General features: G+C 31.3%; 1 long non-coding RNA gene across 1 annotated transcript in view; it reads left to right on the forward strand.

Annotated features, from left to right (window-relative positions):
* Positions 1-395: 395 nt before the first annotated feature.
* LOC143234864 (uncharacterized) overlaps positions 396-27,207 on the forward strand; it is a 208,583-nt gene continuing 181,771 nt past the window's right edge. The window contains exons 1-2 of the long non-coding RNA XR_013018837.1: positions 396-721; positions 2,266-3,202. This is a non-coding gene — a long non-coding RNA (uncharacterized LOC143234864). The remainder of the gene's footprint in view (positions 722-2,265; positions 3,203-27,207) is intronic.

Raw genomic sequence — 27,207 nt, forward strand, 5'->3', positions numbered from 1 at the left:
AACTGAAGAAAAGACCTTTCAAGATCTTGTGTAAATGTCATGCTACAAAAATGCATATTTGAGCTGAGGAAAAAGTTAGGACACCCTACCCCCTAATAGCTAGTGTTACCCTCTTCTTGTAGCCATCTACCAGTCTTAGATTTAAAAAGAGTTTGAAATTAGCCATTCCACTGTCCGGAAAATAGTCAACAAGTAGAGGGTTTTCAAAACAACAAGTTATTAGATGAAATATCAAAATCTGTTAAGCTTCGTAGTACTTGACAAAATTTTTGAAATTCTTTTCCTAACATTTTTGTTGCTAAGATACCCGTATAGCATAATCATTATTGGTTGAATTCTACTTGGTAGATGTCCAATCACAGTCGTAGTAAATATTCAGGTAACGATACGTATATGTTATTCTTTTTTTAATGAGTGTTTTCCCGCAAGTCATTAAAAGAAAAAAATTGGGAAGATATTATCAAAAAATCGGGAGTTCGAATCTCCCCGTCACTTAACATGCTCGCTCATTTATCCTTTCTGAGACATGCCGCTTCGCTACGTACTTGTGCTTGAGGAAACTTGTGACGAAGCTCTACGATTTTTATGTAGAATTTTTATATTGGAAAAGTTGGAGGCAACGGAAAGAATTGTAGATCATGGGAAATGGAAGCAGTATTCTGAGGGAGCATAATTTATTTACATGCAAGGGATATTTCAGATGACAGTGACTTTCAGGAAGGTAGACCATTATTCGTTGTTAAGATATGACCAACCATTAACTTTGTAAATGAAGTTATAAGTAGGTCACTAGGGTTAAATGTGAGCAGATTGACTGGGCTTGTATCGAGTAGTTCAGAGGAGGGAAGGTGCCTTTCGGAATGGGTGGTTTACTTTTAAATACTGTAGCAGCTGGCTTGTTTTCTAAGACTATTAACTCAGCTATAATGGCAGTTTTAAACTAAAACTAAACAGTGGTGAGGGCCAGAAAAACTAAACACCAAAATAATAAGAGGAAATGAAAAATTTAGCATGGGAAGTTAGTACAGAAGTAGTAGAAAAGGATAGAGTTGATTGTTACTGTTGTAATGCTAGGAGTATAAGAGAGAAAAAATATATGGTATTGGAAATAAATTTCTAAAAATTAATTTTTCAAAGGAGATGTTTCTAAATGTTGTCCATAAATTTACAGAAAACATTTCATTAGGAATTTAGAGTAATTTTTCTAAATTTTAATTCTAAGTTGAAAACTGTAGACACTTTCAAAAGCTAGAGTTTACTTTGGATTGATTAGACATAACTGTTCTCATCTTTGATCACATGTATGATGTATAGTTAAAGATAAAAATGTTTAGCTTTGTTTCTTTGGTATTTGTCCTTGACCAGCATTAGAAGTGAAAGGCAAAATTCCATGAACTGTTATAATTTAATGACAAGTAGTAAATTGAATGACACCTTGGTTCATATTTATTTTAAGACTTAGAAGTTTATTACTTAAGAAGATTAAGATTCTTTTCTTTTGTTATATGTATATACATGGTTGTTATGAAATAAATTATGTTATATTAACTGCTATAACAGTGGTTTTAATAGTTGTTGATGTTTTGAATTGGATATTAGTATTTCCAAATTATCATGAAAGAAGTTCATTAAAATATCATCTACTCATAACCCCATAAAATTAATAAAAATTGATTGCTAAAACTAGTGTAAAGTCTGTCTTAAGATCTCTTTTACAGTTAAAAGAAGAAAAATATATTTGTGTGTATATAAATAAAAGCTAGGCTAAATATTTTCACAAAATATTTTTATAAAGTGAAATTATTTTTGAAATTTTGTTTTAATTTGACTGTTTCCTGATCGTAGCTGTCAGTTGATCTTATACTGATGTTGTAAATCAAATCATATACTAGAAAATTAGTTTCTTTTTTGTGTTAGGATGTGCCTTAATATTTCATGTTAAATCTTAAAGAAAGTATTCACTTTGTCTTTACTGAAGTAATTTTAATATTTTTAATGTTTGTTCTTAGGAGGTTGGGGGGTACATGAAGTTAATGCAGTTGATCTGGTATTGGGGTTTTAAATAATATAATAGAAGATTAGTTTCCTGTTTGTGTTATTTTATAATATGCAGTATTACTGTTATTGTTCATAAAGTGGTTGGCTCTGTTCTACATTTTCTACCTTAGAGCCAGGGCTTATGATCTCTTGCTTTTGTAACTTATTTTCACAACTTGGATGATTTTGTTCAGCATTTCTAACAGTTTGCTTTTACTTGTTATTCAGATGAGGAACAGATGACTGTATCTTCAGACTTCATCACCTTTAACTTGTTACATTTGTCTCAAACATCGTGACATTTTTCTGTTTTCATACATGATATCCAGATTTATGCAGCTTTTTGTCTGTGGTATCTTCATGTTGAATCTTGTTCTCCTCAACAAGCTCTGTCAGTAAAATCACACTTACATGAAAAATGACAAAAAATTATATTGACTAGATAAGATTTTTGAAGATTATATCTGTACTGTATTGTTATGTCAAACCACAGTATTACATTGTTGTCATAATTTTGAATAGTGAGCAATTTTACTGAATATTTCCATTTTATGTTCTTCTAATTTGTTATACCCTGTTAAAAAAAAACATTTCTATCATGACTGGACTGTGACTCTTACTCTGTAAGAAAAACTCCTGAAGTATAAATAAGCAAGGTAGTCTTGTGTTGAGAGAGCAATGAACTTCTTTTATCACCTTCACTTCAAAGCACTTGCTGTGGTGACCCAAAAATTGGTGGATAAAATACACAATGTGTTTTACACAGTAACTTCCTGTTGTTATTTTTCTCACTGCAAATAATTTTTTATAAATCTTCACTTTTGATATATGTAATTAGAATATATTAAATAGTCAAAATTTGTAATTCTGTTTATTTCTCTTTACTGTTTCACAGTGTTAAGTTGTATATTCTTCACTGAGTAAATTTCTGGGGGGGTGTAATAGCTTCACAGAATAAAGCACGTTTCTCAATAAAATTCCACACTGATCAATATGTCAGGAATTTTTTACTCATCTCAAAGTATAGGTTCTTATTTGTTAAGAAATTGTCATCCATTAAGAATACAATTAACCAACTCTTGTTTCTTTTATGGTTTGTTTTTGTATTTCAAGACTCATTATTACACATTTCAAGTCTCATCATATGGTGCAAGACCATAAAAGGGTAAGAGCTATTAATAGAGAACAGCTTTGGAAATGAATAAAAACAAAGTTTAGTTATCACTGGATAAAGAAGATCAACTAGTTACATGAATAATTTATGCTTCCATGATAATGTGATTTAAATATAACTTCTGTACCAATGAACAACATAATTTAGTGGAAAGTTTAAAAGACATCGACATAAGTCACAGTCTTAGAAGTTTATTATAGTATTTTTAGATATTGTCTTTATTCCTGTAAATATTTTCACATTAGGCCTATTTGTATGTGTTGATGTCAAAGCTCATGTTTTTTGACATTTTAGAGAGTACCATTCAACATAGTATAGTGTATTTGATGTCAGTTATTAAATATGTGTTTATTTTATACTTTATTACTGATTTAGAAACATTTTGTAGAAGGTAAAAGTAAGTAACAGATGCAATATATATGATAGTATTTACAAAAACTTTAGGTATGCATTTCAAAGGCTGTTTAAATACAATATGGAGATTATACAATGACAAAAAAGAAACCTTATTTTTCGCATGAGCATTGACTTGTGCTTTGATATGTTAATCTAAGTCAAACAGGTATAATCAGTTTGCAGACATATCTTTGTAACTCATCTAGTTTTTTGTGCATAATAGACTTTTATGTTTTACCGAAAGCTTGCTATGTTTTGTGCACATATATATGATAGATTTTGAATTTTATTAAGTATTCCTTTTTTAATATCAGGTCAGTCGATTGGACCAGTTCCATGCATGCTGGATTCAGTTGTATTTGGTCACAAATTATGACAATTTTTTAGTGTTTGAGAAGACATTACACAAGCCTTTTTATGTTTTAAGAGTGTACAGTAGTATGTAGAGACAAAATATACATAAATTAATTATAACCAACAATACTGTCAGCAAAAATATTGTTAAGTAAATGTTTGTCCTTTTTCACATACAAGTCTTTTTTTTTCTATATATTTTGGAGTGAAAACAACAGGTATCCTGTATTCATATTTATGATCAGCCTTCCTGCTCCATTGTTGTTTTTTTTTAACTTGTGGTCAATGTTTTATTCCCCTCGGTGTGGATTCCTGTACTTGGTGAGGGGACCTTCGAGGGAAGGTTCTGCTCTTTCACTTTACCTTCTTTGAGATCTAAACATCTACTCACATGTTTGCCGTGCATGACAACCCATGAAGGGGGATCCTGGTGGTTGAGGGGTCAAACTCTAACACACCACCTTAGCTTTGAATTCCTATAGACAGGTGACCTTGGCATGGCCCCTCCTTAGGCCAATTGCATGGCTCCCTTGGGCTAGGGTCAACCAAGTTCCAGTGTTGGAAGTTCTCAAAAGGTGTTGTGGGCATTGTGTCTGATGCTGATGTTTGGGTATAGTGCTCATGAAACCCTGGTGTTGCTGCAGTGTCCTTGCTTGACATTGTAGTGTGTCTCTCATAGGGCTCTCTGGTGGGTGGGGTCAGAGACCACTGAAATTTCCTTTTTTCTTATGGATTTTCCAAACAAAAATTCAAATAAAATAGTGAAAAAACAGTCAGTAGGTAAACAACCATGTCTTGATATTTCTGAGGAGCAATCATCAACACCTGTATCACCTGTTGTACCTCATTTGCTTATCCTACATTCTCTTTCAAAGAAACCTTTAGGGCAAATGTTCCCCTTTTTGTATTCAGAAGGGACTTGCTGGCTCTCCAAAGTCAATAAGGAAACTTTGATCTGGTGACATGTTGGTGGAAACATCGGAGATTCTTGCTGGTTTCTCCACTCAAGGGGTTTACTGCAGTGAGGCGTATCTCCACTCGCAAAGATGGAGTTACATTGCTGACCAATATCCTCATTCTGACATTTACATCACCATGTGCACCTGCCACCATCAAGGCAGGTTATCTAAATTGCAGGGTATGGCTGTACATTCCAAACCCTCTCCGATATTTCCAGTGTCAGAGGTTTGGTCACTCAAAGATGTCATGTTGTAGTTCCCTGACATGTGCTCTTTGAGGTGGTAAGGACCAGGATGCATATGAGTGTGAAACGGACCCACATTGTGTCAATTGCAATGGCTCTCACTCTTCCTACCCATAGCTCCGAACCAGGACTAGAAAGGCTAACTTCAGGTGACTGACAGTGGTTCTTGTACTTACCTGTTAGTCTTCTTGGTGGGTTATTATAATTACCATTATGCTACAGAAAGTACTTTACAACTTAACTTACCGTAGTTTCTCTCTTAACGTTGTAGACAAGATTTAAACATTGGTTGAACAAATTCACAAACATGTCTCCCAGTGGAACCGCGGTATGTCTGCAGAATCACACTGCTAAATACCAGGTTTCAATACAAATGGTGGGCAGAGCACAGATAGTCTATTGTGTAGCTTTGTGCTTAATTCTAAACAAACAAACACATATTATAAATTAATAAAGGTACATTTCTCCATTTAATATTTCTAAGACATCCACATATTTTTCTGAAGATTTTTTTTTCACAGCTTTAGAATGGCCTAACTTCTTGAAATTGTATGCAAATTCTGTAGTTAAGAGACAATTAAAGGGTTTTGTGAACTTAGTTTCTTTTCCATTGATTTGTTTTTGAATTTCGTGCAAAGCTACTCGAGGGCTATCTGCACACTTTTCCTTTGGCATTTCATATTTTGCAAATGCTGTCATTTTTGCATTTGTATGAGCTTTGAAGAGAAAGAAGTATTTTGTTTTAGATTATCAAAGATTTTTGTAAGACTAACCTCAATGTCAAGTAAAATTGCTCATTATATTTTAGAGCTAGATATAAAAGTAGTCAGTTACAGAGAAATATATTTTAAAACAGCATAAGATGTGATACTGTGATTGTGTGTCTATTAAGTAATCATTCTCTATCTCTGTAATTTTCATCACTTAAGATCTCCGTTTCAAGATGTTAAGTGTGTGTGGCTGTCAGGTGTGTTTATTGAATAGTCAGATCCAAAGTCAGATATCAGGACTTGCTTGCATTATAATTTATTATTAAGTTCTTGACTAATTACTAGGAAAGAGACCTTTAACTTTTCTGTTGTGTATATTTCCACCCTTGTTTAATTTTTTTCTGTGAATGTCATGGTGTTTTAGTGAATTACATTTTAAATTTAATTGAACTACTTTCTTATCATGGTATATAAATAAGTTTGTCAGAGAAACATAGTTAATAATCCAAATTTTAGTAACACATCAGGTTTCAGTCCTTAATTTTACAAGGCAACATTAGTACAAGAATTGTGACTTTTCTTCTTGATATCCATCTTCTCTAATGTATTTACCATACCTCCAAGAAATATTAAATTTGAAATAAATTGCTTATGATATTAACATTGTTCAGGCAAAGAATAATTTTTATAGCTTTCAATTTTATTTAGTTACAGTGCTACAAAATAGGAAATCATACCCCACATTCACACTGACCCATCAAATCCTGTTTTTCAGAATTGCCATTAATTTTCTCTGTGTTTAATACTATATTTTTATATTCAATAGGAAGTGAAGGTTTTAATCTATCAAATGAGATAAATTGTTATCTGTATTGAGAATTGTCTATTTTCACTTGCAGTTCAAACTTTATTCCCATGCAAACACATCAATGAGCTTAGCTGATTATAACCATTTTAGGTTAGATTACATAAAATAAAAAATAATAAATTTTATGGGGTATGCTTGCAAGCAACTCATAAGCAGTCTTATGTGATTCAGTAGGGTAATTTGATCTTCACATTTACCAAGTATATTACAAATTTTATGGTGAGAATATCAGTTAAATATGATTCAAAAGGACAATAAAACTATAAGTATAAACAGATATATACTGTTGTACATTTCAAGATATTTAGAATACAGAAATGTTTCATGTTACAATCTGAAGTTATTCTAGAAAGAAAAATGTAATTTTTTTATTTGGTAGCCACAAGGTCACTCAAATGGGATAACCTCATATAAAGTTACAGTAGAGAAAATGACAGATAAAATATAATGTTTTACTGATAAAAACATTTAAAATTTTGTTAGGAGATTTTAAGATGTTATGGAAATGAAATTTCAGATTTTTTTGAATTAAATGAAAGTACTTTCTAATTTTAACATAAAAATCATTTTGCACTTCGAGCAGCCATCATTTTCACTCCATATGTTCATGAAGAAATACTTATCGAAAATACTTCATTAAAAATTCTGTATTTTTCTCAAAAAATGGCTCCTGATGATTACTGAAAGTTTTTGATATTTAGTAGAGATGAACAAAACATATAAGTTATTGAATGGACACAATAAAGGTCAATTTGGGGTCACAAACTTAGTTAACCCTTTCACTGCTTGGCTTGATATAACATACATGAGTTCGTCTACACTTTTCCACGCATTAAGTGTTTGTGCTATAACCTTTGATATAGCATATGTATTTTTGCAAAAGTTTGTATACTTTTAGTAAAGATTACAGCTTGTTTAATGAGATATTTTTACTTGAAATGTGTTTGCGAAAATAGTGTCTGTTTCGTTACTAGTCTGAATGTAAAGGGATTTCATGTTAGGATCAAGAGAACAATTCTTCATCTTCAAAATCTCAAATATTATTTACCTAATCTCTAAAACATCCTAAATACATTTCAAACATTTATTGATGACGAGAAACCCACTTGAAATAAAAATGTATCACGGAACGGCAGGTATGGGTATTAACACTTTTATTGAAAACCAGAGAACAACGTTTCAACCTTCCTAAATCATCTTCAGGTCAAATGGAAATTCAAACGAAAGCTTTGAGTCTTCAACGCCCTTAAAGAAAACGAACGGAAGAAAACAATGAAGAAGGGGCAATTAATAAAACATTTTCTGCAAGCCATAGTTACTTTGTTTTAAAAAACGCTCTGTGGTTCATAATGTTCGTATTGTAAGTAAAAGTCTAAATGAAGACGAAGATGCTGCTGAAAAATTTCATATTAAATTTATAGAAATTATTGAAAAAAGTTCGGTGCAAAGATAACCGAATTTTTTATGTTGATGAAACTAGTTTATCATGGGAAAAATTGTCTTCTAGAACTTTTCTATTAGAAAATGATAAAAAACCTCAACCGGTTTACAAAACGTCAAAAGATTGTTTGACACTTTTGTTAATCGGAAATGCATCTGGCGATTTTAAATTAAAACCCATGCTTGTGAATCGTGTGGAAACCCCCCGAACACTGAGCGGCTGTGCAAAGAAGACTCTTCCAGTTGTTTGGCGATCAAATAAAAAATATGGATTACGAAAACTTTGTTTGATGACTGATTATAAAGTTACTTTTGTCCCACAGTTGAGCGTTATTGAAAAAAAAAAAAAAGGATCCAGGTGTCATTGCGACGCTTAAAGTTCACTATTTGAAGCGAACTTTTTCTCAAGCAATAAAGGCTACAACTGGAGAAGCTGCACTATATTTGACTGAATTCCAGAAAAATTACAGCATCAGAAATTCTATCGAAAGCATCAACGAAGCATGGCTCCAAGTTAACAAGAGTAACACGAGAGCGACGTGGGAGAACATTTTGCCTGATTGTGCAAGCCATTCCTGTGGCTTTGAGTCCAAAATTAGGGATGTTTTGGAAGATGTCGTCAAAATTGGACACAATATTAAATTCGAGCCTTTGGAAGTGGATAATATTCGAGAGTGCATTTATGTACGTTCTTAAGCTCTCGACAATGATATGCTCCTTAATTTAGACCAAGATGGAGCATATCAGGAAGTGTATATATACCAGAGTGTAACGAAAGTGCTAGTGAAGAGCAGGAAGAATAATTTCTCTTAAGGAACTTGAGAAAAAATGTTTCGGGCAGTGGAAACTGCTACAGACTTAATTATGAATCATGATCGATATTCCATTCTGTAATTTTGTACCTATCAAGAATAAGACTAATCACGTGACCAGTTTAACGTTAGAAGCGTATAAATGCAGAGACGAAGTGATATCAATTGACCTGTCAGTTGAAAGATATCCCTCCAATAGGTACTCCGTATAGAAAGTTCGTGTAGGCTGCATACACAGCAACCTACGAATTCAAATTGAATTATACGTACGTTCGTTGTTATTTATTTAGTGTTATAGCTGTATTACGTTTTTATAGTGTGTAGCGATTAAGATACGACATTCAGTTTTCTGAACTTGTAAGAAAAACACTGTACAACAGTTCTGCCCAATAACAAAAGCATGGGCACGTAATAACACGAACAGCGAGTACTGATTGGTTATTGGTTCAATGAACAAAATTCTTTTTTTCTTCCTTTCTTTGTTTTATGGGTGTACATAAGCCTAAATAATTAGACTACAGAACATTGATGAATGAGGACTTGAGGTATTACGTGTATGAGTTTGGGAAGTTGTTACCTGGATTATCTCCGGATGTTGTCATTAACATAGTTTAATTAGAACACGCATACCTTTTCTCCTGCTAATAGTCACAATTCTGAAATCAACATCACTATCTATTAGATTAACTCCTGTTATCTTTCCCAAATGTTAAATTTACCATAGAAGTTAGAATGAATTGTTCATTATAAAATTTTAACATAAATCATTACCTGGTACAAAAGATAACCTACAGTAAACATTTACAGTGAAAATATCAAGAAGTTAAAATTATATTAATCTCAATTTAAGTGATGGTTTTACGTGTAATGATAGTTTATTCAACTATTCATAACTTCTTTAAGACATTGTTCTATATGATACTTGTTGTTTCCGCTATCATTTGTTAAACTTACATATTATTCGAATGTGACAGTTATTATCCTGAAAAAATTTTATCACCTTACAACTAAACATAATAAATGATTTTTTGTTTAACTTTACTGTTACATAAAATATTAAATTACACAAAATTTTAGATTCTCCGTATATGGAGTTTGGAGACTTTTAAGAATTACAAAAGTCATACACTTACAGAAACAGTGATTATAAAGTACACAAACTACTGTGGAAATATCGATGTTGTTATCGTATTTGCTTCAAACAGCCTTTAAATAAGAAGAGAAAGGTGATTAGAGCCTATCGAGTGTGATGTTGAACGCTTTCCAACTTGGTTTAGAAAATATATACGATAGTCGTTAAATTAAAAAAAAACATTTGGCCTTTAGTACTAGCTAAACCTTGAATGTTATAATATAGAGTATTGCCACGTGGTCACTGATATATATATAAAACTGACTTGTATTCGTATAATCTGAGTAATACTTTCATTTCTTGATATCTATTTCAGTATTTAACATTTAAATCCAGTATTTGAAATGCAGAAAAGTACGTCAAATTATAAATCAAGTCATTATTTTAAAGATTTTTGCTAACACGAATTACAGAAATCGATGTTTGTCCTACCGTAATATATTGGAGACTCCAAAATGTCATTTACTATAATATATGTATATGTAAATATATAGAAGATTTAATTATGAAACTCTACATAAGATTAATGTCCACTTTACAGAACGATAAATGTATTCAAGTAGACTGTGAGGTTCTGTAAATAAAAACTGTAAGACAATATCTTTATTTAAAGACAAAGTATATAATAATGAAATTAAACTATACTTACAGTTAATGTTCACCATACGTTAATTCCTTTTTTGGGTGTTTCTGAAACTTAAAAGTTGCCAGACGTAATCTGTTACATAGTGTTAAAAAACAGTAAATTTTTATTCTGTCACTCAGCTAACCTACAGTTATTATATACAGTACCCAACATAATGTCAGCAGTTGAATAAGTTTCAGTAAGCTCAGAATAATTTTTCATATAGAAAGATCGATTCACTACCACTTAAATTTGAGAAATTTGTTTTCATCGACTTAAAAAATGATCAGTGATTGCTATAAACAATAACAATAACCTTTCCTATAGTACCCGTCTTAACATTGCTCAGAAAAGACGCTCAAAGAAGATGTTTCTAGATTTGAAAGTCAACATAATTTTCAAATAGATTTAGGATTTTCAGATAATTTCAATCGTGCAGCATGTAGAGGTTCTTCACGTTAAGAAAAATATACTTATGGTACAAACTCGTCTTTCACTGTTGTAACATCAATGAAAAATTTCCTCGGTTAAAGTTATTACTGTTCACAATGTGACAACGTATTTGAGCATTTAAATAAACATAATTCTTCTGATTATTTTAATGTTTGTAAAAATGATGAAGGCTTGAGAGTTGAACCACTAGTTTGTAGTGGTTGTAACAAATTTTGTAAATCTGCAAAATATTAAAAGAGACATGAATCAAAGAATAGTAAACAAACGATATCTTTGATAATTTCTACCACACGTAAATACTTTTGTCGTAAGTGTCAGAAAAAAGATTCGTCAAATACACACTTGTGTTTATTTGTTTTGTTTTTCGAAAGAGATCATGGAACCAAACTGTAATTTATTCGACGAATTCTGTCAATTCTTTGTTTGCAAAGAAGGTACGAATTATACAGCTATAGCACATAATATGAAAGAGTTAGACACTTCACCTTAAATTATTTTAGTCGCCAAGAAAGGAAGCTCGAAATTATTATAAATGATGGAAAAAAATTCGCTTATCGTTGTCAAAAGTTTAAGAATCAGAATAATTGTCAATTGCGAGTTTATACCTATGTTTTTATTATTGTTTTTAAAAATATTGGATTAAAAGAACTACAGAAAGGATATTTCTCTTACCTTTTCAATATAAACTCAAGTAAAAAATATTGAGAACGTATACTGAATGGCCGTTTTCACTCTCCTGACATCATGTTAATATTCATAAGACAAAAGTTCCTGGATTGCCACTTTCAGCAATGAGAGGAAGAACACATCTTTGACTTTCAAAAACAGATGCACAGGTAAGAGAAAAAACTGTCAATGTTGGTTCCTATTAATTTTTGTTGTTTTCTTGAAAATTGTGTCGAAATTCGCATTTTTCGTTCTTTATCTTTAGATACTGTCAGTCAAATATAGATATATTTCTGTGGTGCTGTCTTCAATCGAGGAAAGAATTATTCACAGTCTATGATGTAGTTTCGTCTGCGAACGTGACCAGTTTCTGAATATTTGGTTATATTCAGATGGAGGTTTATATCATCAAATTCGATAGTTTTTCACACCTATTCATGGATACTTTACAACCAAGTACTTGTTATTATTATGTACAAAAATCCAAGATAGTAAAAATCCAACTTGCCCTTAACGATGGTGAAAAGCAAATCCTAAATTATTGAGAAGTTGGTTTCTGTATGGAATAAAACATGCTACTACCATGGCTATAGTAAATGTTATGATAATGGCACAAAGAACGTAGTTCCAAATAGACCCATATGGTTTATTATAAACAGCACATGTAAGTAATAGAAACAACTTGAGGCTCAAGGATACAAGATCATGATAATATGGAAGCAAATGTTTAAGAAAATGAAGACTAACTATACAGATTTAATTAATTTATTAAGGGACCATACAGTAGTTTCTTGCTTGTTGTATAATATGCCGTTTATGAAGTGAGAGTCAACGGAACAAGAATTCTATAAAACATATAGTAGAACAGGAAAACAATTTCAAGATTAAGGAAATGATATAAGATATGATGAATAATCTGGAGGATATACACTTGTTTTTATCTAACACTCTACCACTCTTTTGGAGATTCTCACTTTTAGTTGGTGAAGCATAGACATTTATGAATTAAAATACGTCTTACTCAATACTATAAATGTTCTAGCATATGAACATAATATCGGTCAGTTTTAGAAATCGATGAGGATAGAAGCCTCGTAACTGACATCGAGAAAACAATGAACTCATTCAGACTTATTTGATACTCACAATGTTTATTTACAAGAAAAGAGTTTGGGGACATCTTTAGCGATGATTAGCAGAAAAACAATTATACACCATCATCTTGGACCTTAGTAATGAAAGCAGTAGTCAATGGATCAGTGTTTACTTTGGTTGAAATAAAAAAGAATCACATTTTGATCCATTAGGACAACCTCTACATAGTCTCAAAATAAGAAAATTCACCAAAACTGTTGAACGTGGACTTACAACCAAGATGTACTACATGGGCTGTAATGTGGACAGTATTGTATATTTTTATGCTGATTATCGTGATCAATATGTTGAAATAAAAATACTATCCAGATTCAGATCCCACAGACATAATAATGGTATATTTATTCATGAATTATTGTGAAGCATTTTAATGTAAATGCGTTCTTAATCATTGATTCTTTGTCGGTTTGTTTCAAATTTCGTGCAGAGTTACATGAAAACTATCTGCATTAATCATTTCTAAGTTAGCAGTGTAAGACTAGAGGGAAGAAAGCTAGTCATCACCACCCACGTCAACTCTTGGGCAGTGTTAAGAACCTAAAAGAACAAACCAACATTTACTATTATGAAGTATATATCGTTGCAAATCTACAGTGTGACTTAAATGAGACTTACAAATCATAAATGATAAAGTCTGATTGTAAGCACTTGTCTGTAATGGCAGACTCATTGCTCTTAACTTTAACCCTCTGTTCTTAGAAACATTTCTAGCGACGTCTCTGAACCAAGTAGTTTAGAAATAGTAGATATTTTATTTTTACCTAAAAACATTGAATGAATTTTTACTTCTTTAAAAGTTATAGAAGTTGCTATTTAAGAGATGTTTTCTTGTAGGAAATACAAATAGAAAGTTCACTAACATAAGTTTCAGTATTAAATGATAAAGATAAAAAACAAACAAACATGCAAATCAGGTACATATTGTAATGTAAGGAAAACACTAGGTAAAAAAAAATTAATTAAAGAAAAACAAAATATAGAAGTTTGAGAGTGTTTACAAGAGGATAACTTATTGTTTAATTTTAAAAGTATAATAAAGAGAACAGACTACTAATATTCATCACTGGTACAACTCACCATTTCAAACAATACAATAGTCCTCTTCCACTAGATGGTTGGTGTTTAACCTTCTCGTCCTCTTTACCTCAAAATTAATATCTGTAATGCTAAACATCTTTTTCCTTGATCATTTAGTGGAAATGTGTACAAAGAAAGCATACTCATATCAAGAATTTCAACTTACATTCTTTGTCCAGTGAATAATGTCACTCCATGACCTTTGTTCACTGACAGCATTGGTCATGAAACATTTTCAATCATTATCATACTTGGTCAACCAGGAATAATTTAGTTATAACCCATTTAACCTGGACTCTATATACAATACTAAAACATACCTAGGAGTGGATCCACTCCTTACTATACCAGTTAAGTGTCTCCTTTATTTTAATTAATTCTATAGCTACCCCAATGCACCAATTCTTTAATGATTTTTATATTACAATTTATCAATCTTAATTCAGTCCAACCCTTTTTAAAAACAAATAGATTTACTTTAGTTTCTCAGATTCGATTATTTTATTACTGTGATTTTATCTGAATCTTTTTCAGTCATCGAATTCTGCCATATTCTCTGTTTCCAAAACTTAGTTTACTTCAAATGTTTAGAGTTCCCAAGTTTATGTTGAAAATAGTGTACTGAGTAAGAGAGAGAAAAATGATACTTTTCTATAGACCTTTACAAAGCAGAATAATTAGGATAAAGAACATTTTTGAGTCAAATCTAACACATAGTACCTCTCACACACCTACAGTATCCCCTTACTATGTGTGCAAAGTTTTAGGTTCTCTTCTCTTGGATGCATTGAAGTCACACATACAACTCATCATAATGTTAATGGCTAACTCTATGTAACCAAGTTATCCAGCTCAGACAGTTCTTCTTTTAGTTTGGCTCTTAAAATGTGTAAACAGATAAACTGTTGTTTCCTGAACCGAAACCAGAAGTGTGTTAGTCATTAGTTTGGTGCCAAATCTTCTCACTATCTCCATATGATCATTTTAACGTACTGGTCATTCTGAAAGTCCATTGACCAATGAAACTAAAGTGGTGACCTGAAAATGAACAGGTCCAGTAAGGTAAGAGACTGTACATTTTCAATAATGACAGCACCAGAAACAAACTCCTACGGTCAAGATTCTGAAGGTTGTCTTATGGTCTTTCCACAAAACACGGTGATGTTTCCTTCTTCACCATTCAATAACTTTATTGGTGCTGTCTTCCTCATAGTTCCCAGGACCTACTGAAAGCTACATCTTGTAATGTTCTTTGATGAAACACAGTAAGCCAAAAATTAAAGAAAAAAACAGGTAAAGAAATAACTATACCTTAGTAACGAATGACACCATGTGAACTAGATGTACTTTCAAACTGAAATTAAAAGAAACAAGTATTTTCATTTCTTGCTTTTATAGTTCATATGTCATGCTGTGTTTTAGCCAAGAGAGTGCATAATTCTACTCGTGATTCATGGCATGCGCACGTTTTACTGATTTCTAGTACTCGTCTGGATAAATAGTAACAAATGTTCATATCACTAGTATTTGCTTAGATAAACAATCATCTATGTTCTGATCGCTAGTATTTTCCTGGATAGATACTGTTGTGTGTTACGATCCTTAGCACTTGCCTGATTAAAAATATGCTCAAATTACGTTTTCTTACAATAAATAGTTACAGGTGTTCATATATCACTCTATAGTCTTAAATACATTGTTCCCAAACTTCTAATCTGTAACAGTTGGGGATTGTGAGTAATAAAATACATCCAGATATTAACATCCTGATTACATTAAAATTTAACTTAATACTTCTAAATTAACTAACTAAATTCTTCTTAATATGGTATGCTTGTGAGCAGCTCATGTTTTATATAATATTTGGGTTTCGGTTTGTTTCGGAGCTTTTATAAAAACAAACTTGTGAAAGATGTCAACATATTTAACTTGATTATTATTTTTAGCTTCGTGTCCAATAAAATTATGATTTCTTTGGCAACGTTTTAACTCACACGTGGGTGTTTTTTTCGGAGCTCTACCAATAATAAATATGTTTCGGTTTTCAGTGTTTTCAATAACAATATAAACGCGTCTCAGGTAATGTTCTGATTTACTGTCACATTTTATGGTGATAATTTTATCATGACTGTTCACAAGTCTAGTAGACGAAGGCCTGATGTCGCTTGACACCTCCCTCTGGATACATTCATCAACGTCTTTTATTTCTTTTGAAGCTGGTGTTTCTGTCTGAAGATGTAAATCATAATTAGTGAGGCAACAGTCATCAATCGAAAAAAAATGTTTTAATAACAATAATCGACTAGTAAATAATAATCGGTTATTCGTTATGTAAATAATTTATTCTTTATGTAACAGTAATTTTACTATAATATGAGTAAAACCAAATAAATGTTTATTCGAAAATTGTAAATTATGAAATTGGTTTCAGGTATCTGATAAACGTTTTCTTGAAACTACGAAATATATCTCAAGCATAGTCCCAAATAGTGAGGAAGGTAATATGCAGCAGGCAATAGCTTTAAATAATGTTTTACATTTATATTTTGTACGTTCACAAATACTAACTTGCTAAAATAAGATAAAGCTACTGTTATAAATAAATGTCAGTTGTTCTCCTCATTTCATTAAGCATGAAAAGTTATGTAGTCTGAACTACAAATGATTATAAAGAGAAAGAGTTTTCAAACTGTCTTATCATAGTTGTAACACTGAAGTAAATCACGCAGTTTATAGTACTTTAAAATATTCAATAATCTTAGTAAAGTCCAAAAGAAGACAACTGGATATTTCACTAAATGTCCATCAGATCAATGAAAGTTGGCTGACTATAAAAACAAACACTGTTGTAAAATGTATCAAAGTGTTATTAACAAGATATGGTGGAATCACTTGTAACAAAATGGTACAAATACACTGGTACTAAACTAAGAATAATACAATCCACATTTAAGTAAGTTACCGTTATCTAACGATTCGCCACAATTATATGATAACTTAAAAACAGAATCAGATGTTCGTAGTTACAACAGAACGTCATTTCAATGTATGTACGGTTAAAAACACAAGAAACTTGACAATATTAACAACAAAAGGTATATTATAGTTATAGTAAGACACAAAATAACTCACTTTAATATCAGTAGTGGAAGTATGTGTGGTAATGAAAAATCACGAACGGACACTTTGATCTTTATGTTTTTTAGATGTCATTAAGGCTAAACATAATAGCAATGGAAGTATCTCTTACATTATCATATATTCTAATATTTGGTTCTGGCTTCAGCTGAATGGATAATAATTGTCTTCCCACATGTAATTATATTGAAGAAGAGGTGATTGACCAGTTCAACTAGTGTACAGACTTATCGGACATGAATAATATCGAACATGAATAGGTCTCTTTTGGAAGAAGAATCACATGTATTAAAATGACTCTGAACATTAAGGGTTCTCTAAACACATCTTTTTCAGTAGTTGTGGATGCCTCGGGCTTTTAACCATTTTAAACATACAACACCGACATGATATTGGTTAAACAGTTTGACATGGCATACATTACGTTAAAGTGAAATGTTTTTAACTCTTAAAAATATGAATTAACTTCTTTCAAATATTAATCGTAAATGTAAGATGAATGAGAAGCTAATTGAATTTTGAACCAGATACAGATAATCATATGTCAGATATTCACAGAAATTAAATATGAGAATGGTTGTAATTATTTTATAAATGTAATTTTACATTAACAATAATAATGTACTATTAATTCCATTATAATTTAGTTGCTCCATCCAATATACATTTATACGTAGGTACAAATAAACTTATATGAAGTGAAAGTTTAACATTAAGAGCACGTCCTTGTTATTAATGGTTATATACTGATGCTGTATAATAGAGTACCATAAAGAAAAAGAACTTTAAACGTATACGAACCGTTGTCAGTGAATCAGATTTTAATGCCTCTTCAGGTTTGTCATCATTCACAATTATGCTAACGTGTTTCTTTGATTTAGTTTTATCAGAACCTGAAGCAGGCTTGCTCACGTTTTCCGCTCTTTCTATATTCCTTTCTACTCAGTAATTTTCATTTATCGTCGGCAAGATGGTTGGTTGTATCTGTTTTTGCTCACATTCAGGGATCATTGAAATAGCTTCCAAAATATCTAATTCACTAGGAGCGATCTTCTCAGTTACAAGCGCCTGGTCTTCTAGCTTTGTAACAGCAAAAACACCACAAGACCCGAGGACGCGGTTTTTCAGGACTTTCCATTCGCCTCCCAAACTTTTTCACTGCCGTCACAGAAACAACAAAGAACGTTAAACAATCATAAAATAATAATAATAAATAAAAAATTGCGTGTTTCAAGAACACTAAAATATACAGTATTATTAAATAAGCTCGGTATAATGGGTTATTTATTTATTTATAAACTTAATGTAACTAAAGATATTAAAAAAAGCACTTTTGTGCTTAAGCAACAAGTGATTGCATCGATTCTGTAAGCAAGCGTGTTCAGTCATGATGTTTCGAACAATTAAACATGGTACGACACATGAAAGCAGTTGTATCAACATAATACCTCATATGAAGGTAAATATCTCAAATTAATACCTCGCCTGAAATCAGATGTATCAACGTAGTATCTCGTATGAAGGCAATTACATGGATATAGTATATCCCATGAGGTCAGATATTTATAACAGCAGTTTGCGTACAGAAACATTTAAGAAATAACATAAATAATAATCTTATACAATAAAATGAGTAATAAAAACACGATGTTTTTCTTTCAGTTTTCGATATAAACAATAGTAATAACGATTAACTCTCAATAGTTGTATTTTTTGTTGTTTTTTTCATAAGCAAACAGATCCACAAAAATATTTGAAAAATTACCATATACAAATTTGGTAAGAAGTGTTAACCATAACTGAAAACTTATTTTGACCTTATTTGAAAGGCTAATTAAACACATTCAGCTTTACTAGGTTCATATTAGTGTTTTCACAAATTAACTACCAAAGGGGCACTGAACACCCTTGACATTTTCAAACGTGGGAGCGTTGTAACAGAATATCCAACCCTACTATTCAGTTAAGTTTGATAGTTAACTTCTTCACTTATTATGGTACATAATTATATTTTGCTATCGAATCGTATCCACTGAATGGTAGTTTTTGCGTCATTACAACACAATTATAAACAGTAATTTTTTCAATTTTTTCTTTACTGTGAATTTCCTACATAAAGAACGATAGTATTTCGACCACAAACACTGAACGTCGTATGTCACTGCTTACAAAGTTTTTCGCTTACTTGATAACAATTCTTGATAACAGGTTTATTCAGAACTCATGAGACAGTGCTAACGTTTTGATAATCCAATGTTATTATTATCCTGTATTAAATATATTATATATTGTTGTATTGTAAAGTCTCATCAGGTCTGTAAACTATATCAACAGTTGAATATTTTAAGTATTTTTTACATAAAATTAATTTAACTCGCAAAAAAGATGTGTCAAGTTTTAAATATTGCTCTTAGTATGTGTGTGTTAGCCAGTATTTCTTAGGCTCCAGTTCACACCTTTCATTCTTTTTATTACAGTTACAAGTTCCGTGATATTCAGAATTTTGATTAAAAGAAGAAAAGTATGAATACTAACTAGTTGTCTGAAATATTTTTTTTCCTTTTGAATCGACCCGGCAAGGCCAGGTGGATAAGGCACTCGACTTGTACTCTGAGCGTAGTGGGTTAGAATCCCAGTTACACCAAACATGCTTGCCCTTTCGGGGTGTCATAATGTGACAGTCAATCCCACTATTTGCGCAAAACTACTCGAAGGCTATCTGCGTTAGCCATCTCTAAATGAGCAGTGTAAGACTAGAGGGAAGGCAGCTAGTCATCACCACTCACCGCCAATACTTGGGCTACTCTTTTACCAACGAATAGTAGGATTGATCGTCACATTATAACGCCCCCACGGCTAAAAGGGCGCGCATGTTTGGCGCGACGGGGATGCGAACCCGCGATCCTCGGATTTCGAGTCGCACGCCTGAACCCACCGGACCATGTAGAATCATATAGCTTTTTTTTTAAACAGTTTCTGATATAAATTTGAAAATATTATGTACCTGTAATTTTTATATTGATATTTTTATTACTTTTATTTTTAAATCAATTTTCAGACATCTCCTTATCAGAGAATAATTTGTTTTTGGACAACATGGATTAGGGCTTAGTGAAATTGGTAAAAATTATAATTTAAGTGGAAATCTCGTATGTTCTTTTGATTTTAATATTGCATGTTAGGAAGCATTTATATAAAAATAAGTCAAGGAGATTTAAAATGATGTTGGTGAAAAAACGTTTTTGTAGTTTATCAATAATTCCAGTGTTGTAGACACTAAAGATAAATACTTGATAACAGTTTGGGCTTCATATTTATTTGTTTTTAAACATATGAATAAGTTAATAGTATCAACAGTACATATCCTTCAGATATAAATATAGGTTCATTGTGATGAGTAAAGAATAAATAAAAACATCATTTGTGCAATTTCGCTGTTTTTCAAGTTGCAACAATGGTGATCAATATAATGTTGTTGTGAAATTTTTAGAATTAAAATACTATTCACTGGTAGTTTCTAAATTTTCTTTTTTCGGCAGATTTACTCCAGTGCTCAAGTTTCACTGTGTCGGTATTTGGGTATTGATGTTAAATACCCAGGAGGGTCAGGTACATTTGACCTCTTCCTCCCTCCCGAACGATTATAGCGTCTGTCTTTAGGGTGTTTTTTTTTAAGCTTTGGGCCAGTGTAATAGAATAACATCATACTCAGGCCCATTTCAGGGCACAGTCCATGCATGGACGAACAAGAAGTTTTTTTTTTATTCCTCTTGTGTTTTTTTTCTTCATTTTTTTTTTTTTTTGTATTTTCATATATATATATATATATTTTGTATTTTTCTCCTTTTTCTTCATAGAGAGAATGCTACTACTACACACACACACACAAAAGAAAGTAATAATAATAATTATTATTCAATTATTGAATAATAATTCAATAAGAGAGGAAAAAAAAGATTAAAGATTAAAAGAAAGAAAAGAAAAATAATAATTATAATAATAAAAAAGGAACAAGGACTAAGTGTCTAGTGCGTAGTGGCCAGCTTGTGTTACATTTCTTAAATATATGTTAAAAGGGGAGAGGAATTTAGGACTATTTACATCATGTACGTGATATCTGTCGAGATCACACATTAAGTCATTTTTATGCCAATTTTTATTGAAATATTTTAGAGAATTATGCAAGAATCTTTCAGATATTGTGTCTATGTTTGCATACTTGTGCATGAATGTGGTTGAGGTGCTACGTGGTACTTTATATGCTGAAGTTAGTACTGAATTTTGTATACGTTGAAGTTTCTGTACATGTGTGGGTGCTATGTTAATCCAGGCAGGTGATGCATATCCTATTGTTGGTCTAATGTACGTTTTGTAGATTTTAAGTATGTTGTCTGGTGATGTTCCTTGGATTTTACCTGAAAGACTTCTTGCATAGTTTGCTCTTTTCCAGATTCGTATCAGTATATTTTTAATATGTGGTAACCACGTTAATTTTGAATCATAGGTTAGACCTAGAAATTTAGCAGAAGTAGCAGTCAGTAAAAGTGATCCATTCATATAGAGTTTTGGTGGATCTTTTTTCAGCTTATTCAGTCTGCTGAATACTATGACTTGGGTTTTTGGAATATTAATTTTGATTCTGTATTACTGGCAGTATTCTTCGATGTTATTTAGGACTAGTTGTAGGATCGTTGCTGCTATTGACGGAGTGGGGGCACTTTTCCAGACTGCTACATCGTCAGCGAACTGTGATGCATAACCTAAATTTAGGTCCGACAGAGGCATATTACTCACGTACATGATAAATAATATAGGGCTAACAACCCCTCCTTGCGGGACTCCTGCTTCGGGTGAAAAGGACCCCGAGTGGGCCCCATTTACATTTACTTTACACATTCTGTTTTCCAGGAAGTTGGACAGCCAGCGAATAGTTTCCTGGGGTAATGCCATTTCAAGTAATCTATGACGTAAGCCATTATGCCACACTGTGTCAAAAGCTTTCTCAATGTCGAGAAAGCAAGCTACAGTGCATTCGTTTTTGTTGAAGCTGTCGGTAATTGATTCTGTAAATCGAATCAGGTGGTCTGTAGTTTGGCGGTTTTTTCGAAATCCGTTTTGAATTTCTAGTAATTTTGAATTTTCTTCTAAGTAACCAGTGCTCAAAATATGTATAATACTCAGTATTTGAATATTTAAATTAAGTGCGTAACTGCTACTTTAGAAAACATCTATTGTACTTCAAGTACATTTCTTTTTAGAAAGGTGTTCAACCTGTTCTTAAAATTAAGTTTCAGTCAAATATGGAAAATTGAAATATCTATTTTTTATCAGTTAGATTTTTTTTTCCTTTTAAACACTCCCAGTTACAGCCAATTGTTTGTGAGCACTACTTTATGAAAGACACTTATTCTCATTTGATACATTTTATATTTTGTACCATAGCTAAGATGTGATAAACAATTGCACAGAAATCTTCATTGAACGTTTTTTGAAACATTTTTAGGTTATATAATTTATCAATTCTGAAATAATTGTTATAATGTTTTAAAATACACTTTAATATTTTTACATGTTTTATAATTTGATATGCAACTGTACATGCAATACCTGAAAGGTACTTTTCATCCATAAAAGGGTAGATGTGCTAACTGGATTAATCACATATATATATATATATATATGTGTGTGTGTATGTTTATGTAGCTTTTTTTTAACAGTTTCTAAAATAACCTTAATTTTTCAACAACTTGGTCTTCCTTTTATAAAGATAGCTGCAACAGAGATAGTGTCCGGAGCTTCAGGTGAATCAGAGGAAAGAATTTGAGATCTGTTTGAAACAAACAGTAAACAGTACTCCTTGTATTCTTTTTATTGAGGAAATTTAAGCTCTAACTACAAACAGAGAGATGGAAAAGAGGATAGTAATGCAACTTCTGACATGCATGGATGGTAAATATACTTTAAGTCCACTTTTGTTATAAAGTTAATAGGTTGAAATCACACATTTAATAGAGACTTTTGAAAATAATATTACATTGTACTTCAGTAAATTTTAATGTATTATATTTAGTTTTGTAATTTAGTTTTTATTTTGGAGGCTGTTGAATCGCTTTTAGTGTTACTTTTAGTTTTTTTAGCATTTTATTCTGGTTATTCAAAGTGTTACATGTATTTTGTATTAATTTATAATTAGTTTGTTTGTATATGATGTTTATTTCTGTTTTATAGAATTTGTATTTGTTCATTCATGATGTTACTAATGTTTACTTTACTTTCAAACAATCACAAGGTGTGATACTTTACAGTTATAGATATTTCTATATTACTTGAAGTCAAAGAATCATTAGCAATGTCTTGAAACTATATGCATGAGTTGTAGTTAATTGTTTTTATTGGTATTTGTACTTTTTATATTAAAATTTACATAGTATTACAGTATATTTATTTATATAGTAAAGAGCTTAACCAGAAAGATGCCACAATACAAGTTTTGATAACTGGTGCTACAAACTGTCCCAATTCCCTTGATCCTACATCATGTCATGCTGGGAGATTTAATCAAGAAAACTGTATGGGTGTTCCTGATGAGGCCGTAAGAATCAGGTAGCTATGCACTTTTACTCATTTTTATGGTTTGCTTATTTTAAGTTTCTCATATTGTATAATTGATATTTGAAATCGTATCCACCCTCAAGACTAAACAAAGCTTAGGATGTTTGATGCACGAGCAAGATCTCATAACACGGTTTTGTACTGAAATCAATGTTTTCCAGTGTATTTCTCATTTACTTTTTATGTTTTAAGAAATATAACTAAAATTTAAACATTTACAAGTAAATTTGAATATGTATATATATCTTATTTACACATGTAACATATTGTAGTCAAAACATCACTGTAATTTTCATCAAATCTCTATTACAGTCATATTTATATTTTGTAGGCCAATACATAGTTATGCATACTGAATTTGTTTTGTTGTAATTATGTAAATTGAAGTAACTTGTACCATATTTGAAAGTTGACAACTTTAAAAGAAATTTATTCATAAGATTTTGGAAAATAAAATATTTTACAAATTTCACAAAATAATATGGACAAATGTTTATACATTCTAAAAGGAATAATGGTTTTACAAATTGCTCGAATAAAAGAACACATACAAAAAGTTGTGAACAGAATAAAACTATTTATATATACCTGAAATGAATAATGGGTGTACAAACTGTGTGAATCAGATATAAATACATAAAGCTGTACAAAGAAAAAGTTGTATGAATTAATGGAAATTTATAGATATGTATTTTATTACAAACGTTATAGAAAAGTGCAAAAGCCATGGTACTATATACAGTATTACATTAATAATAGTACAGTCACAAATTGCATTATTCAAAAACAAGCCTCCTTAAGATGGATTCCTGTATGTGGTAAGGGGACCTTCCAGTGAAGGTTCTGTACTTTCAGTTTACCTCCTCTGGGATCTAAACATCCACCCATGTGATTGCTGTGTGTGGAGACTCATGAAGGGGAGGAGAGGATCCTGGTAGTTGAGGGGTCCAGCTTTAACACACCACTTTAGCCTTAAATTCCTGTAGATGGGTAGCCTTGGAATGGCCCCCCGAAGGTGATCCAGCTGTTCCACTTGGGCTAGGGTCAACCAAGCATCATTGTTGTATGTTCTCAATAAGTGTTGTGGACCTAATGTCTGATACTGATAAAAATACATACTTTTGGAGAAATAGTACATTAAAGTTTTTAGTCAGAAAAAAGTTTAGCAGTTTTAATCTAGAGTATCACACTTTATTTGAATTTTATAAGTAACTTTTTAATATATGCTGCAAATGATAATGATTAACAGTTGTGCACATCTACAAAAGATACACATAAAAGAGCATGTGTGTATGGATTTGAGAAATTATTCATCTATTAAAGATAATGCTTATAAGGGGTGTTATTGTATTTGAAATATTAACATAAATAGTTATTATTTTAGGAATAATGGAGGATATATTTCAAAAACATTAAACTTTAAAATAAGTTTTATACATTAATTAATTGTTTTACTCTTTGATCATTTGCTGTACCTCTCTGGCTAGAATATGTTCAGTTTTCTACTGGAGACATGGAATTGAAAGATGACATGGACAACGTTTGGAGAGTTGGTAACACCTGTGTGATCTGGAAAGCATGCTGGGAGTTTGACAGTACCATTCTTGATACTTTATAAGTAAGTGTATGAACTATGTAATCAAAATATAGTTCTTGAAAATCTATTATTATAAAGAGGTTATACACCATTTGTTTCTTGCCTAAATGCTACAAATTCCTCAAGGATGGTAAGAAAAACAATATGTTGGGTTAACATTGGCATAACTTGTAGCTGGTAGAAATGTGTAATAATTCTTTATAAATTCTGTACACAATTGTTTAATACATGTTGATTTCTGAGAACATTAATTTAAGTAGTTGTAAACATGTTCTAATAAATGTTTACCTTCATTTAAACATTTAAATTATATTTTGTGAGTTGTTAGTCTCCTTCATTTTTCAAGTTATTCATTTTTATGAATTGAGCCCATATGTGTGTTAAATCTTTATTAACATAACAAAATGAGAAGTAATTTATGATACAATGTAACAATAACAATTTTTAAACTAGTATTGAAACATCCCAACATCTCTATACTATAGTTGGATCTGAAGGGTTGTCAAATAATGACTTTTTTTAACAGTATTGCCAGTGGATATTTATACTAACTATTAATTGTGATGTGATATGAATAATTAGTAAAAGTTTTGTGAGAACTATAATCATGGGTTTTCAAATGATTAGGTTTTATTCCATTATTACTCTATAGGTATAAAAGTAAGACAATTTTATATGCCTGTTAATCAAACACTTAGTGTAAAATAAACTGATGAAATCATAAATGATTTTAAAAAATAACTTTATTAAACTCATTCAACAATACATTTTAGATTTATCAATTCATCACACTTCTCACTTATTTTCAGTTAACACTGATTACATAGTTTTGTGTACAGGAAAAGTTAACAAAAAAGGATAGTACCAACACTTTAATTCATTAGCAGAATCCAGAAAATAAACTAATGAATAATATAACATTATGCAAATGTAATGAAGCTGTAGATGTTTACAGTTCTACTTATTATTGTGATAATATGATTGTTGAATCAGGAGTGTTAATTCTTTGTTCTGATAATATGCACACAGTTGACTGAAGAGAAGCAACAGATACTTACAGTTCTACATATTAATATGGATTTGAGAAAAGTGAGGACATACTGTAACAATTTTTACAAAACATTGAACAACCATTAAAACTATTATTATAGAACTTTGAGTCATAAAAACACAGGCTCTAGAAGTCTTGATACAAAATGATACTAATTTTGGTTCCCAGTTTGCTCCTGAAGAAGGAAGGTCTACCTTTTAAAAGTACTTGGGTTACAGGGTTTTTATGAATTTATAGAGCTTTGAGTTTATTATTTAAATTACTGTACCCTATGTTGAGAATCATCAGTTAAGTATACCACAGTTATAAACATTCACCATAAAACACCTCTTGAATTTAAAAATCTTTGTCACTCATTCCACAACCACAATTATTTTTTCACAATAGTTCGTAAAGTCTCAAGAAAAATATTACATCCTTTTACTGAACAGCTTGTGTACTCTCCCTTGTCTGATATCTTACCATGTTCATGCTTTGGCATATCATTGGGATTCAAATTCTGTTTTGTATTCTTTATGGTTGGATTTCTTAATCCCAGTTTAGGTTTAACACCCAGATACTGCATGTGTTCAGTATTCCCATTTTTGTTTGTCTTTAATCTCTTTTCTATGTTACCTCTCTATCATTCCCTTGAGGGTTTTTAGGAAAGTGGCCATTCACTGTTGTTGTGTAGATTATCCCATATGTTTTCCTTAGCTCTGGTGTT

The sequence above is a fragment of the Tachypleus tridentatus genome, chromosome 12 (genome assembly GCF_004210375.1).
Source record: "Tachypleus tridentatus isolate NWPU-2018 chromosome 12, ASM421037v1, whole genome shotgun sequence".
Taxonomy (NCBI): domain Eukaryota; kingdom Metazoa; phylum Arthropoda; class Merostomata; order Xiphosura; family Limulidae; genus Tachypleus; species Tachypleus tridentatus.